This window comes from Cupressus sempervirens, chromosome 7, assembly GCF_028749045.1.
Source record: "Cupressus sempervirens isolate cs-2001-9-10 chromosome 7, ASM2874904v1, whole genome shotgun sequence".
NCBI classification, from domain to species: domain Eukaryota; kingdom Viridiplantae; phylum Streptophyta; class Pinopsida; order Cupressales; family Cupressaceae; genus Cupressus; species Cupressus sempervirens.
Genome location: NC_143124.1, coordinates 175770343 through 175786850, shown reverse-complemented (window position 1 = coordinate 175786850; position 16508 = coordinate 175770343).

Here is a 16508-nt window from a genome sequence, read left to right as displayed (position 1 = left end):
ATTGAAGAACTGAATTCGCATATGAACATATGTATACAAATAAAGTAATATTAAAATCTAACCTCGCAGTCTAGAAATACGAGCTAATGGAACTTGTAGTTATTATTATCCATAATGAATTGATCATCATCTACATTAAATCATGCCAATACGTAAAAACAAGACAAATGAGGCTGGGTGACTAAACTGTTGTATTGTCCATGTCAAATCCTTCAGGCTTTATAAATTTTAGAAATTATATTATTGTTGCAGACATGTTTCTTCCTTACATCTCACATGATTAAGGAAGACACTTGGATTTCCCACATCACCATTTATAAATTGTAGAAGGAGATTTGAGTGAAGATATTGGTAAAGGCAAGTATAATACAAAAAGTATTCACACAATGTCACTATGGGCTTCGCTGCAGTTTCCAGTCATATATTCTATTCAAAATGTGCTGCCTAACAACGCAGGAGGATGATGTAATCCCCCTCTCCAACATTTTGATTTGTCAAAGCACATGTTTAAGCATATTGCTAGATACAAGGTTGGGATCATCCCTGTTATGTACCGGAGGTAAACAAACGCCTGTTGAAACTTTAACCTAAAAAGCATTTGGGGCTTACGTACTCTTCTAGTTCCTGTCATAACTTAGACTATCAAGGAACTGGGATCAAAATTGGCAGAGCAATAGCTATTTGAATAGACGGATATTTTCCTTTCAAGTGACCACCAGAAATGGGAGGTTAGTGACTTCCTGCAATGTCATGGTTCCCAACAACTATCAATTTGGTCAGACTTTCAGCGGTGCTTAGATGCACTAAAAATGTCTACAGCCTCATATTTTATATCTAATCTTTATCATTTTAGGAAGCAACTTGGGCATCGAGATGGGCTTAGTTTGATGGTTTATGTCAGTATCCATTCATGTATACCCACTTACTATAATTAACAACTGTATTGTATTGCGACTCATTGAAGGCAACAACAAAATCTTCAATTGATGATTGTTATTTGTTGGGAAGAATTTATATGGTTTGTAGTGCATTAGATTAAAGGCCCTCATAGAGATGGACTAATAAATTCCATACTTACCCCAATTAGAAATGAAATAAATGTTTAGGACATTATAATAGCTACTAATAAACGCCACAGTGATTTAGATGATACCACAGACTGTCACAAATGAAATATATTTGTCTAGAGAATAGACCTCCTCCAGATAAAAAGAAATATCGATGAATAATATTCTATTGACCTCTTTACAAAAAAGAATGAGGGGATGTTATCAGATATTACTCGAGTGTCCTTTGAAGTCGGATGAGAACCCACTTCGACAAACTTGTCCACCGGAATCTCTGGTCACAACTGGAAGTAAATCCAACCCTTTGTCCCTACACAAATAATAGTATAAGCTATGCCCACGTTTTCTTATCAAAATATAGGTGGGCGATAGCTTTTCATGATTTTATAATATGCACCATTAGAACCCCATGAAACCTTCCACTAGAAATATATATTTTTGTTGGACATGAAGCCATAGAAATTCCATTCACGCTTTTCAAATAAGATATTAAAAAAAATGAAGACCTAGAAAAATAAGAGATGGAAGTGGAAGATACAAGTTATGTATTTTTTTTCTTATCAGACTCGCATGCACCTTTCATTGAGAGGAAGCCCTAATAAACCTCGTTAAAAATGAAGGTAGATTGGACAACATTAAAATTTTGTAATAGTAATAATGAAAAGGGAATTTTAAATATTCAAAAGTATGTATAGGATCTAGGGTTTTTTTTAATAATAATAATTATTATTATAATATTGAAGTTAAAATTTGTAAGGGACAGTTTAAGAAAGAGGTAACAAATTAGGTTGATATTAAACATATTTAATTTTTATTAAAAATATATTTATTTAAGAGAAACTAAAATATATATACAAAAGAAATAAACAAAATCATAACCACCTCTATGGTTTATTCTTTTCTTCTTCATAATATTTTTAAATTATTTTAAAGAGATAAAGGATTTTAACACAATCGGTGTTTACCCACCAAATAGCTTGGTAGATTAAATTTATCAAATGGAATAAAGCAATTGCTACATTTGTCATTACAAGCGGAATGAAGGACGATAGCAATAATCTACATATAGTTGTTTCAAGTACTTATTTTAGAAGCCTTGACATTAGAAAGTGTAACACTTGTGAAGTATACACTAAGATCATAATTTATATAAAGATAACATGAAGATCACATCTTATTTGAAACTATCCATTTTAAAATAGATCCAATATCATAAACTACTAATAGCTTTCATGGTTTTAGAAAAGACTTAATCATGCCCTTGTGTCCTTATCTACAACCTAGATACTTTGCCCAATACACTCTAATTGAGTAAATGTGTATTTGTATTTATATCTATCATATGTTTAAATTGTGAAGATGTCTATTCATTCAAACTAAGGAGACTATTATTATTCATCCCATACTATACGATATAATCTATAAAGAATTATAAATACAAAAAAAAAAAAAAAAAAATTAAATATAATTCTTAATTAGATATTTCAACCATATATTTTTTTCTATAGAGTTGTAGATATGTTTTTTATTAGTGGCACACACATAAATAGGTGATACTACTAGAATATTTGTAACCTCAATATTCAAAAAAAATACATCTATGTGATATACTTTGATGAATTCTCATACCTCAAACAAAGCTTCCATATTGGAACAAACAAAAATGATACCAATAAAGCCCATGGATTTAGTTTTTGTACTTTCCAAATGCATTTTCTTTGAGGAGGATTTCAATTTCAAGTATTTTCTAGAAATGTATGTTCTTAGAGGAATTGTTCCACAATAGTAAATGTTGGATCAAACTCTTTAATAAAAAAACCAACTAAATTAGATGAATAGTACTTTTAGAATCATCTTTTTAAAATCATAAATACATGACAAATTTGGCTAAACATTTATTTAGTGAATACACATATTGTTATAGATTGTTACATCAATTGCAATATTATTTTTAGATTACTAATTTTAGGTCCTTGATATCTTGTAGGAGTTTAAATAAATGTTTTTTTTAGGCATTTTGTTCTTCATTTTTACATAATAATCAAAATGAAGGAAAGTGATTGAACCCAAGTTGTGTTTTAAATTTGAAATATAGAATACTTTTTTGAAAATATAAAAATGATCTAATTTATTTTTTACGAGCATAAAGATAATCTAAAAGAATTACAAAAATATATAAGACTTGAAACTTATTTAAATAAAATATATCTATTATTTTTAAAACTTATTTAATTTAAATATAACTATTATTTTTAAAATTTATTTAAAGTAAATATAACTATTGTTCTTATTATTAAATCATTTTATCTTAAGGATAATATTTATTAAATAGTTGTTCTCTCCACTATTTACTAAATACTAAAAATATATTATATGTAATGATGATAAAATAATGATATATTTTATAAAGATGGTTATTATATGACGTTCATGTGATTAATATAAATTATGTATTGAGATAATAAAATACTTAATAGATAGTTAATCTTTTTTATATGTAGTATTGGAAATATTATAATAGGCTAAGTTACTAAGAGGGGAGGGGTGAATCAGTAACCAATAAAACTTTATCCTTAATTACAAATTAGTCCTTCATGTGTGTTCTGATCTAATTGTATGCATGAGAAACTGAAAACATTAAAGCATACATAGCACTTTTAACACACAATTTGGTGACCCAAAAACCTTCCAAATAGAAAGTAAATCTGGGGTGGGGATGATACCCACAAGATTTAGTACTATAGTATAAAGTTGGCATGTTAAGGCTTACAATGATCACTTTTGATGATCAGCCCTGTTAGGAGCAATAAGGACTATTAGGTCCACCTTGTAAAAAGAATTACAAACATACAATGAAGTATGCACTTAGTAAAGAGATTTACACAAAACTATTAGGTCTACCTTGGTAAAGGATTTGATTGATCCACCTATTAGAATGAAATAGTAGTTGATCTCTAATCTACAACTTGGTTTGTTGAATGAGATTCCTCTGAGTGTAGAAATCACCTTGCTATGATAGATAAATCTTTGTTGCTCCTTATACTACTATAGCCTTGTAATTCTCTCTTTTCTGCTTATTTTATACTTTTATATTATTACATTGGATGTGATATGATACATTACATATATACCAATCCAATTACAAATTACAAATTTGGCCACAATACAAGTTTACACAAAGTCAGCCCAAATGAAGAAACTTAGGTTTTGAAGACTAGCTCAGTGAAGTTCTAAAACTCAGCATCCACTATTAAAGCTTGACATCATCATGTACTCGGTATACATAGAAGCTCAATCCATACTAATTATTTCCAAGTAGTCTTGAACTCGGTCTGCACTAGTGACTTAGTGAATACAATGAAACTCGCCATATAAACTAAATCACTTGATTCACACTGCATAGCTAGGTCAATACTATTATTGCGAGCTTAGTATAAATTGAGTCACTTGGTTAACACTAAGTAGCTCCGTCAACACTAAACTCATATCACATCAACTGTGAACTCAGTAAGCATTGCACAACTTGGTTTGCACTAATAAACTCAGCATACACTGAGATACTCGATTTACACTATTGATCATTATCTTTGTAGTAACTACTTGGTGCAAACTGGAAACTATCCAAAGGAATCGGTAGTAACTGTAGAACTCGGTAGTGTCTAAAATGCTTGGTTAATACTGTTAACTATACAATATGCTTGGTAGATACTTACAATTTGAATAAGTGTATGTCACTAATAACAAACATGACTATAATGTCAACAATCTCCCCCTTTGACATTAGTGACAAAAACACTTATCAGTCAAAACTGAATTGAAAAATGCCTTTTTCCATCACCTTATGTCTCCAACTCGGTAGAGTATACTATTTTTGAGATTTTTCAAAATTGGTTTTATAAGAGATGTATTTCTGTACATGAGTAATATGGTAATGCTCCCCCACAAATAATATACAATATGCTTTACAGCTTTTCACATCTGATATATACATCTTCTCTACAATCTTCAATCTTCTCCCATATTTTACATCTTTTTACATCTAATATATACATCTTCTACCACTTTATACAATATACATTTTCTCTATAATCTTCTCCCCCTTTTTGACATTAATACCAAAGATTTATGCTATATATACTATATAGTAATGCCAAAATGTGACAAGAAATATGAATGTACCTTCAAGATAAGTGTTAAAGTCTTGTCCCAATTGTCTTGCAACAACTTGGATCTATGCAATGCAATCTGCATAGTTCTATCATATGATCTGCAATGGAGGAGTTATTGTCATGGATGAGCATTTTTGCATGTGCAATATGTTTTTGCAATGCATCCATGTTAGGGAGAATCATACCTTTATCTATCAATGTTGATCTTATTCTTGCCTCTTCTCTTAGTAATTCTACCTACATATTAGTTAGGAATTTGATTTTGTTGTAATGGGTAGAGCTATAGCTTGGGTCAATTTGCAACTGTTGTGCACTTTCCTTCAAATCCTCATCAATCTTTAGAAATTTATCTTTTATTTCCTTAGTGAAAACTAAAATATCAAAATTTTTATTGAATAGTAAAGATACATTGTTGCGGGAGGTCTCCAGTGAGCCTAGAATAGTAGATAATTCTGCTTGATGGATAGAAATTCGTTGAGCAATAAGTTCCAAAACTTTATTCTCAAACTTCTTCTTAGCTCTCTGCAACAATTTCCCTTGTCCATTTGAATCATCATTGAATTTCTGGACTGCCTCTGCTAATTGATTCAAAATTGGTTGAGAATTATCAACCTCTATGTTTAATGCCTCTACAAGGATATTCTTTGCATCTTCAATTATTTGGAATTCCTTATTCCTTTCTTCTCTAAGCCTCTGTTGCTTAGCTTTCTTCTAAAGAATTTATCCAAAAATGTGCATTTGATTAGGATTGAGATTTGAAATGTCCCATTTAGGAATGACAATCTCCTCATCAAGATCTATGTCTTCTTCCTTCTCTTTTCCTTTACCCAAAAATCTTGTGCTCGGTTGAGGCTTGGTCTCAACTATCTTTGCACTTATTAATTGCATACTAGGAATAGAAACAATTGTAGAAATGGTAAGACTCACTAAAAATGACATAGATACTATACTTATTTTTGAAATACTAGTAGAAGAGATACTTGGTGTTACCAAAACTAATGTAGAGGGAAGTATTGGTTGCTCAGTAGATGAAGTTCTTGTCACTTGAGTCAATGTGGTACTGAGTTGGATGGGTGCAAAGATTGATTGAGTGTATGTGCTTTCAGTATTTGTCACAATCAATCTTGCTGAAGCTTTCTTGGAGCTTGATGTTTTCAGAACTTTTCTTGGAGAATGAGGAAGTGAGGCTATGACTGTTGCAGGAGTTTTTACTAGACTAGTCTCCTTAGTATCTTGTACATCTGGTAAATCTTCGTCAGTAGCTTCCTGCCCTTATTCCTCTTCCTCATCATCTACATTATCAAAATGTGTTACTTCTTCAACATTAATCTCTTCATCCTTCTCTTTTCCATCATCATCCTCATCTTTGTCACTTACACTAACTACAAAATCACTCGGCTCGTGAAGAAGATAAATTTTCTTCCATATGTTTGTAGCATTCTTCACAATATGCTCAATGTCTTTCAAATGCACAAGACAAGTGTTGAATTTCAAAGTAAGCTTTTCTTCATTTTTCTTTTGAGATTCCTTTACCTCTTTGTCATCCAAATTTGGTATGAGTTACCTCGGGGTTTGTTCATATATGTCTTTCATAGTTTTTATGGCATTCTCCCATCTTGGCTTAACCTTCTCCATAAGAAAATTTGGAATTTTTTGAGCAAGTTGGTCTAGGGAATACTTCCAACTACCCATTTTAGTTATTAGCATATCTTCAAATTGCTTTTGGTCTTCTGTATTCTTGGTCTCATACTTTAGTGCCTTGAAATTTGTTATGCCGGATCTAGATTCTAATTCTTTCATTCTCTCTTCAAAAGTAGGTGGAGGCCTCTTGAAGACTACATCTCCTCCTCTCTTTTTTTTCTGCCTAGATGATCTTCTAGTAAATACAATAGTAGATTTCTAGGTAATTACCTTACCTTTCTTCTTTAGTGGCTCTTCATCCTTGGATTTCTCTTCATCTTCACCTTTGCCTTCAATCAATAGAAGAGTGGTGCTAGTTTTTAGTTTGGTAATCCTCTTCTTGTCCCCATTGACTACCTGAGGGAGTTTGATTTCTAATTCAATTGTAGCCTTTGCCTCATCATAAGTGCAAAAGTATGCAGATTTAGGCTCAACAGGCTCATTAATCAATGCCTCAATTATGTCTTTGGTTTCATCAATGTTTACCTCATAACCAAGAGGTTTTACCCATACAGTCCTCAGTCTAACTACCTAAATGTATACTTTGTCACTATCAACTATGAAACAAACATCATCTTTGTAATCCTCAACTAGCTTCCTTTGAATCCTGAATTTGTTATTCATCTTTTCTTTGAATGCATCAAAGTAGTTATCCATAATACTTGCATAGTTTTCTCCCATTTCAGCAATATACTCATTAATCTGATATAGAATAGGTACATCTTTCCTCCAAACTAATGTACCTTTAGATGGGAAGAACTTCTGAACATAGAAAAATAAACAAGTCAAAAGTGAACTAAACTCACATGGATTGTTCTTGGAAGTTCTTATGCTCTCCGTGTTCTTGTTGAAGTAGTTCAACATCAACTCAGCAAGGTCAAATGATAGGTTATTCTTGACCACCTTATATGCCAAATCCACAGCTTCACATGATACATTGTTAAGTCTACTTGAGTTGTATATCTTATGAGTGATGACATGAATCCAAAATTTAAGTTCCATGTCATAGCTAATCTTCATTCCCCTTCCATCCCACTTGGCAAGGGTTTTCTTCTCCAGTTCAACCCGACTTAGGGTTTTAGTCATTTTAGCTTTGGTCAATATGGGAAGACCAATGATCCTATGGATCATCTTCTTGGTTATCAAAATAGGTTGTTCCAACCACAACTGACCATTGTACGCATGGCTAAGAATATATCTTATCCATTTTATTTGGAAATCCTATGGCATATGCGAAATATGAGTTAAGCCTTTTGTCTTGAGATGTTGATGCTCAAGTTTTAATGCACCATTAACACATAATTTCTTCAATGATTCATCAATCTCCAGTGTTCTAATGTCTTGAATAGTATATTTGAAATGTGAATGAATATCATTTATCAAAAGTACCTTTCATGGTATTTGTGATTGAGCTCTACTTGGATCTAGGGTTTTTGCAATGGCAGAAATCAACTTCAAATCTAGTGCCTTTCATTCCACGCCACGAACTATCATGTCTAAACCTTTCTTTGATTTGTTGTTGGTGGATGCCATCTTCACTTGGTAGGGTTTGAGAGAATACAAAAAAATTTAATAACAATTTTCTCAAATCACATGAATACTTTGAAGATTGCTCTGCACTAATAGCTCTTGAAAATTCATAGTGAGACAAGACTTCGATTTCACCCTTTTATCAAACTTTTCCATAAATTCTTGGTATGATTGTTTCCTCAAATGATAGACTGTCATCAACTTTTCTTGCATTGAATACTCGGTAGAGTCCTTCATGACTAGGTAACCACACAAAACTTAGTCACTCCTAACCTTGCTTGGCAATAGATAGTAACTTGACTTCACTCAGTAATGACTAGCATCTTTTACTCGGTGATCCCTTTGCATCTTGAATGCTGATTTGGATCTTTCATCCTACTAACTAGAATTGGTGTGAGATATTTTTCTTTAGAATCCTAGTTCTAGTACTCCTTTAAGAGATCAAGTGGAAATGTTGGAGTCACCCAATTCTTGAGTGACTTGTTCATAATTGCTTGGACTTGCATTTTTAGAAGACTTTGGAACCCATTGTTGTCTCATCTACTTTATGGTGTTATTTTCTTTTGCCTTATTTTCATCTTCAATTCTTCCAGTATTCATATAGTTCTTGGCAAGATGACCAAGTTCTGTACAAATGAAACATCTTCTGGTAGTATCTCTTGTCCTTGTATGATGTTTTACACAATTCATTCCAATGTGTCCAAATTCTCCACAGTAATGGCATATACACCAAGTGTTATAGTCCCAACCAAATATAGCTTTCACAATTTTCTCTACTGGGTTCAATATCTTTGTGTTGCATTCTGATGATTTATGCCCATGCTTCTTACATTTGTGACATTTGAATTCAAATTTAGATTTATCTTTGCATTCATTAGCCCTATATCCATGCTGATTGCAATTCTATCACTTTCCATTTAATTTTTCTTTCCCATTGCTCCAAAATTTGTTTGATGTATGACCTATCTTACCATAGTGACTGCAAGTAGGTCTTTGATTCTTTTGAGCTCCTTGCTTGGATGATTCACCTTCTTCTGTATATCCAATTATTGCTTTTCCTTTTTGTTTGTAATGGCTTTGCTCATTCAACTGATTCATGTCTGCTTGATATTTCATCATTCTCTCATTGGTTTTCCTTTTAGTTTTTAGATCATTATGTAATCTTTCATTCTTTGATCTTAGATTCATGATTTCTTCATTTGCATTGGTGAGCTGATCAATGAAGTCTATTTACTGAAGGGATAGATGTTGAATTTCATTGTTCTTTTCTTCTATCTCTTCTCTTATCTTGTTTTTCTCTTCCATAACTTCACACAATCTTATTGATTGAATTTCTTGCTCAGTTTTCTTACTTCTTCTTGAAGAGTACTATTATTTTCAAATAGTTCTTTGATTGCTTCATCAGCTCCATCTGAATTGCTTGAGTGGATGTCTTCAATTCTTTCTTCAATGTAGAGTTGATTATTCATCTAGATTGCAAGATATTTTCTTCTTTTTAGGGATTAAGAGAGTTGCTCCTTTTCTTTCTTGAGTTGTCCAATAGCCAATTCCAAATCTAGCTTCTAATTGTCAATAGCCTTGTCAAGTTTGAATACCTCCATTACATTGATCTTTTCTCAAGTTGTTAAAATTTTCGTTGAGAACCACAAAGCTCTAATTCCAATTGTTTGAAATATTTTAATAAAAAATTTCACTAAGAGGGAAGGGGTTAATTAGTAACCAATAAAACTTAATCCAAAATTAGTAATTAATCCTTCATGTGTATTTTGATCTAATTGCATGCATGAGAAACTAAAAACATTAAAACATACATAACACTTTTAACACACAATTTGGTGACCCAAAAACATTCCAAATAGAAAGTAAAATTGAGGTGGGGATGATACCCACAAGCTTTAGTATTGTAGTATAAAGTTGGCCTATTAAAATTTACAATGATCACTTTTGATGATCTTCCCTATTAGGAGCAATAAGGACTACTAGGTCCACCTTACAAAAGGATTTACAAACATACAATGAAGTATGCACTCAGTAAAGAGATTTAAAGAAGACTGTTAGGTCTACCTTGTTAAAGGATTTGACTGATCCACCTGTTAGGATGAAATAGTAGTTGATCTTTGATCTACAACTTGGTTTGCTAAATGAGATTCCTGTAAGTGTAAAAATTACCTTGCTATGATAGATAAATCTCTGTTGCTCCTTATACTATTGTAGCCTTGTAATTCACTCTTCTCTACTTATTTTATACTTCCATATTATTAAATTGGATGTGATACAATACATTACATATATACCAATCCAATTACAAATTACAAATTCAACCACAATACAAGTTTACACAAAATATATAAAGTTGGCCTAAATGAAGAAACTCGGGTTCTAAAGACTAGCTCGGTGAGGTTTTGATACTCGACATCCATTGTCAAAGCTTGGCATTGTCATGCACTCAGTAGACATAGAAGCTTGGTCCATACTAATCACTTCCAAGTAGTTTTGAACTCAGTCTGCATTGGTGACTCAGTGAATACTATGAAACTTGACATATAAACTAAATCTCTCAATTCACACTGCATAGCTCGATCAATGCTATCATTGTGAGCTTGGTATAAACTGAGTAACTTGGTTAACACTGAGTAGCTCAATTAATACTAGGCTCACATCACATCAACTATGAACTTGGTAAGCACGACACAACTTAGTTTGCATTGATAAACTCGGCATACACTGAGATGCTCAATTTACACTACTAATCATTACCTTTGTAGTAATTGCTCAGTGCAAATTGGAAACTGTCCAAACAAATTGATAGTGTCTGAAATGCTTGGTTAATACTGTTAACTATACAATATGCTTAGTAGATGCTTACAATTTGAATAAGTGTATGTCACTAATAACAAACATGACTGTATTGTCAATAATGTAGATAGACTTAATGTTTTCTTTTGAGTTAACGGAGGGTTTTTATTTTCATTAGGAGCTCATTGAGTGCAAACTAGAGCAATTTTGAGTTCATTTCTAGTTCAATATCAACTGAGTGGAAATTTTAGGAAGTTAACTAATAAAGATGTATTGATAGGAAAAAAAATCTATCAAAGAGTAATAAAAGTTATAAAAGAGTAAAATAATTTTTTAATATGATAAATAAATTCAGTGATCATTCATTTAATTATTTTTTTGGGTGATTAATTATTAGTGACTAATTATTTAGTCATTTTTTTAGTCACTTATCTTTGTCTGACCTTGTGATATAACCTTATGACCAAATTGGTCATTTATTTATTCACTTATACTTATAAATTGGAAAACATTACTAGAATTTGATTACTTTTAGCCATGTGACTAAAATTTTTAGTCATGTAGTCATTTATTTGCCAAAATTCTACTGGTGTCACCAATCAATTCAAGTTTCACTCCTCTAACTCCCAAAACCCCAACTATGCACCTTTTGGCTTATCAAGCCAAAACTCTACCAAATGTTACCAGTAGGTCAAATTCAAGTTTAAAACTCCCTCTTGAGGTTCTTGACACATTTTATGTCATTTTACACCATCTTGCTAGGTTTCACACACCCACAACCCATTCTTTCTTTGTTTGTCCTTGTAGCCCTAAGAGCCCCTATTAGCCACCCTAGAAACAAGGAATCTTAAATAACTTGTAAAATCTCTTAACAAGACCTATTGATGGCTTCTAGAAATTGTTTCCAATTAACCTAGGCTCAATTATTTTCTAGTTCTTAGATCTCCATGGAGTCCGTACAATGCATTTCTATAAAACCCCTATTTTGAGGGTTTCAAGGGCAATGATAGCAATCCAACTTAGAAATTGGTCTAGACTATGCATTAGACCTTCTCCTCCAGTTTGTGGACACTTGACATGTAATGCACCGCCAAGGGATCCAAAGAATTATACTAAGTTTACCAAACAATTTTTTTTTAAAACATGAAAGTAAAACCATACACAACACTTGCGGAAGCAATAGTAACATCTAACTGATAGTAAATATAACATAACATAGCAGTTACATTCTTTAAAGATCCCTTAACGTTGAATTACTTCTAATCATAAATTATTCATCTAACATTACATCCTTAACAATGAAATAACAATGATACATCTAATGTTCTTAAACAATATACAAGTGTACATTTTAGATTGCTCAATCATCCACCATACATATCACAAGGTATGAAAAAGCTTAAAAGAATATACATCCATGTAAATAAAGTACATCATCATCCAATATTAAATTCATATGCAATAGCATAATGAAATCACATACTATACATGATACATCATCATCATAATGATATAAACATCTATCATAAAAGATAAACATACATCACAAACATAAATAACTAACTAAGTGCACGGTTCCTCCCAACCGTAAATAGCATCATTAGACCATCATGGATCCTAGCCATCCCTCCGTGCGCAACATTCCAAAGCACCGAAGAGATCATCGACTATTAACATAGTAGGAATGTCACTCCTAAGAACATCCTACTAACATGCAAAGTAAAGCATAAGATATCATCATCTAACATATGCAAATCATCAATAAAAGGAACATACCAGTAAATACATCTACCATAATGCTCCAAGAACATAATGAAGATAAATACCAACCAAGAATACTTCAGCCACGGTACCTCAGACGGATCTCAAATGATAAGAGTGATAAAACACTACCACCCGACCACGTGGAACCTAAGTGGTCCACTCCCATTGTGCTGAGGAGATAATCTCAAGTCCCAAATAGGATATCAAAACCACAAAGCATAAATCTCTATGAGTCTAGGAATCCTAAAAGTATACTACTCAAGGGTTCCATCACACAAAATTGACATCTAATTCCCAGAGGCACACAATGACATGTAGGAAACCTACTCTGCAAGCGGGAAAGTGTCATCGCATTTATCTCGTACAAGTTACCCTGGCAGTTAGCTAAACTCCATGGGTCCATACAGATCTCATGCGGCCACTAGTATCCTCTCATACTGATGAGGCATACTATGGAATGCAATGGTCACAATCATGCGTCTCACTACTCCCATCCTAACCTGTACAAGCGCTCAAGGCATGGGCGAGAACCAAAACAATTATCTTTTTAGGTTCATTTAATCCCCATTTAGTGTGTAAATGTTATCACTTATTAACCAAACTTACAATGAGTTACCCTGGCAGCCTCTTAGGGCCCCAGCCCCCATTGCAAGCCACTTCCCGACACTACAAGTAGATTACCTACCCTAATGCTCATGGATTCATAAATCACCATAGCCCTGTACAAGCGACTGTAAAGAAAATCCAAAATATAATCCATAAAAAGAATCATCAAATATCCGCAAAATAATTATCAATTATCCATAATAAGAATCATCAAATACCCATGATAAGAATCATCAAAAATGCATAAAAGCATCAAATCTCCATGAGCAACATCCATAGAAAATCATGACCACAACAGTTCTCTATTGGCAACTGAAGGCATCACTGATAATCATAAGTATCCATTGGTTCTCAATAACCAAAATATATCATCACATCCATTGGTTCTCAATAAGCAACCAAGAATATCTCAAATTCATACTGATCGAAGACTCCAAAATGGTTGAGTCAAACATGTCACAACATGACATCATCAAGAAACAAATCCACATCATATTCCCATCATGGCGACTAGAAAATAATCCAAGGATAACTGATCGATGACTCAAAAATGATTAGCTCAGGTGTCTCAAATACATATACATCTCAACTTCACACATGAAGACTGATGAACAAATACAAACATTTCATAGAGCATACGATCACATAACCATGGTTGGGCTTATAAAGATTGAGACCAAATAAGATCAACATGCCATCACATCTCATAACCCCCGAGCCTCTGGTAACAACCTAGGACTGGTCAACACTAGTTAACCCAAAAACCCAAAACAAGAAGCATATAGAATACACGATGCAAACACTTGTTTAGGTTTACTAAAATCTCATAGTTGAATTAAATGTAGAGGTTTCATTTTCCAATACTCAAGTGTAGGGGTTTCAGTTTCCATTTTCAAGTATACTTCAAATGTCTAAGTTTCATCATTTGACCTACAAGTCAACCCATTTGTTCCCCGATAGCATTATCCTAAGAATAACTTAAGGATAATTATTTACTAAATTGATCATCATTGACCTTAATTAAATTGTTCTCTTTATTTAACTAAGATCCATATTCTAATTGATTAACTCTTCTTATCGTTACTTCAACTTTTCACATAAGACAAGGATCATTAATCGTTAAATTATAAGAGAACCAATTATCATTCTTCGAATAATATATCTTAACTTAATTAGAATGATCAATTAAATCCATCAATTATCATAGGTACATCACCCATGACCTATTAACATTCTAGTAGTTTTCAAATCAATATTACTAAAACATCTATGATCATTATTCAAGTTATTAGAATAAGACCCATCAACTTTGATATCAATACTTTTGCAATCTCATTGAAAGAGTTGTATCAATTAAATCTCCATTACATAACCTAATTATTAATTAAATCCATTTAACTCTATTAATTGATTTAATTAATAATTTCACAACCAAACTATCATCCCAATGAGTATTAGTTGACTAACAATAGTTTGTACGTCAAAGTCAACTTCCATCCAATACACAAATATTAATATTTCAATAATACTAATATTAACAAGTTACTTTGGAAATCTTATCCATAATAATTACATTCATCTTTCTTAACGATTTCGTATTAATAATAATCATTTCCTAGTTAAATCTCTATCGCATTTAATTATATTGACAACTCATTAATCAATTTATAATCCAAATCCAAAAACTAATGCCTTTACAAGACTTCAATCGTTAAATAATCTCTTCTGGATTAATTCTAATCAGATTATTTGATATCTATTTAAACTATTTATTATTTATTAATAGTTTGTTAGACCCAACAAACATTAATAAATAAACTAATCACAACTATAAATAGTCGATCTAGAGAATCTTTGCATAAACTTCATTACTCAATATTTAACTAACTCTTAGTACGATTAAGGTATAACAATAAGATACCTAATAATTCGAACGTATTAACATTATCATAACAATGTTATAACGATGTTATAATGTAGAAATGACACATTGTCCAATATAATTAAAATTTGAGTCTCTTAATTTAAAATCATCTTCGTAGTATAAAATTACCATCTCTAAATTATTTAATATATATTAAATGTTATTTAATACATATTAAATGTTATAAAAGTTCTAACGAATCCAATATCTCTAACGAATTTCAATATCTCTTTTCAATTTAATAATAATTAACAAATTATTATTAAATTAATAATCCATACTTAATCCTAGTTATTACATCTATATATAATTAAATTATCATATTCCATTATTAACAAATATATATATATATATATATATATATATATATATATATTTCTAATGTTAAATCTTTAAAACATTATAACAGTAAAACTAATTAATAACGAATATTAACATTGATTAATTTATATCATATTTAATAATATTATAACATAATATATAATGTTTTAAACATTATTCATGCCATATAACAGAGGAAGGTTATATTTATAACCGTCGGCCATATTGTGTGCGGCCTGTGGATCGCAGGTACTCTGCGATCACACAGAGCCTGCATCTAGTACCGCCGCCCGTAAAGGGATGGAGAAGGGGTGCGGTGGTTAAAACCCCGCCCACCCATATATATATACATATTTTGTTTTGAAAAAATGTTTGTTAAAACGTTATGCGATTCGGTTCATACAATAATTTTTTTTTTGACTGCGATCCAGATTTAATAAATATAGTTTCTCAAATATATACATATATGTATATATGTATATATATATATATATATATGTATATACGTATATGTGTATATATATATATATATGTATATACGTATATGTGTATATATATATGTATATACGTATATGTGTATATATATATGTATATACGTATATGTGTGTGTGTATATATATATATATATATATATATATATATATATATATA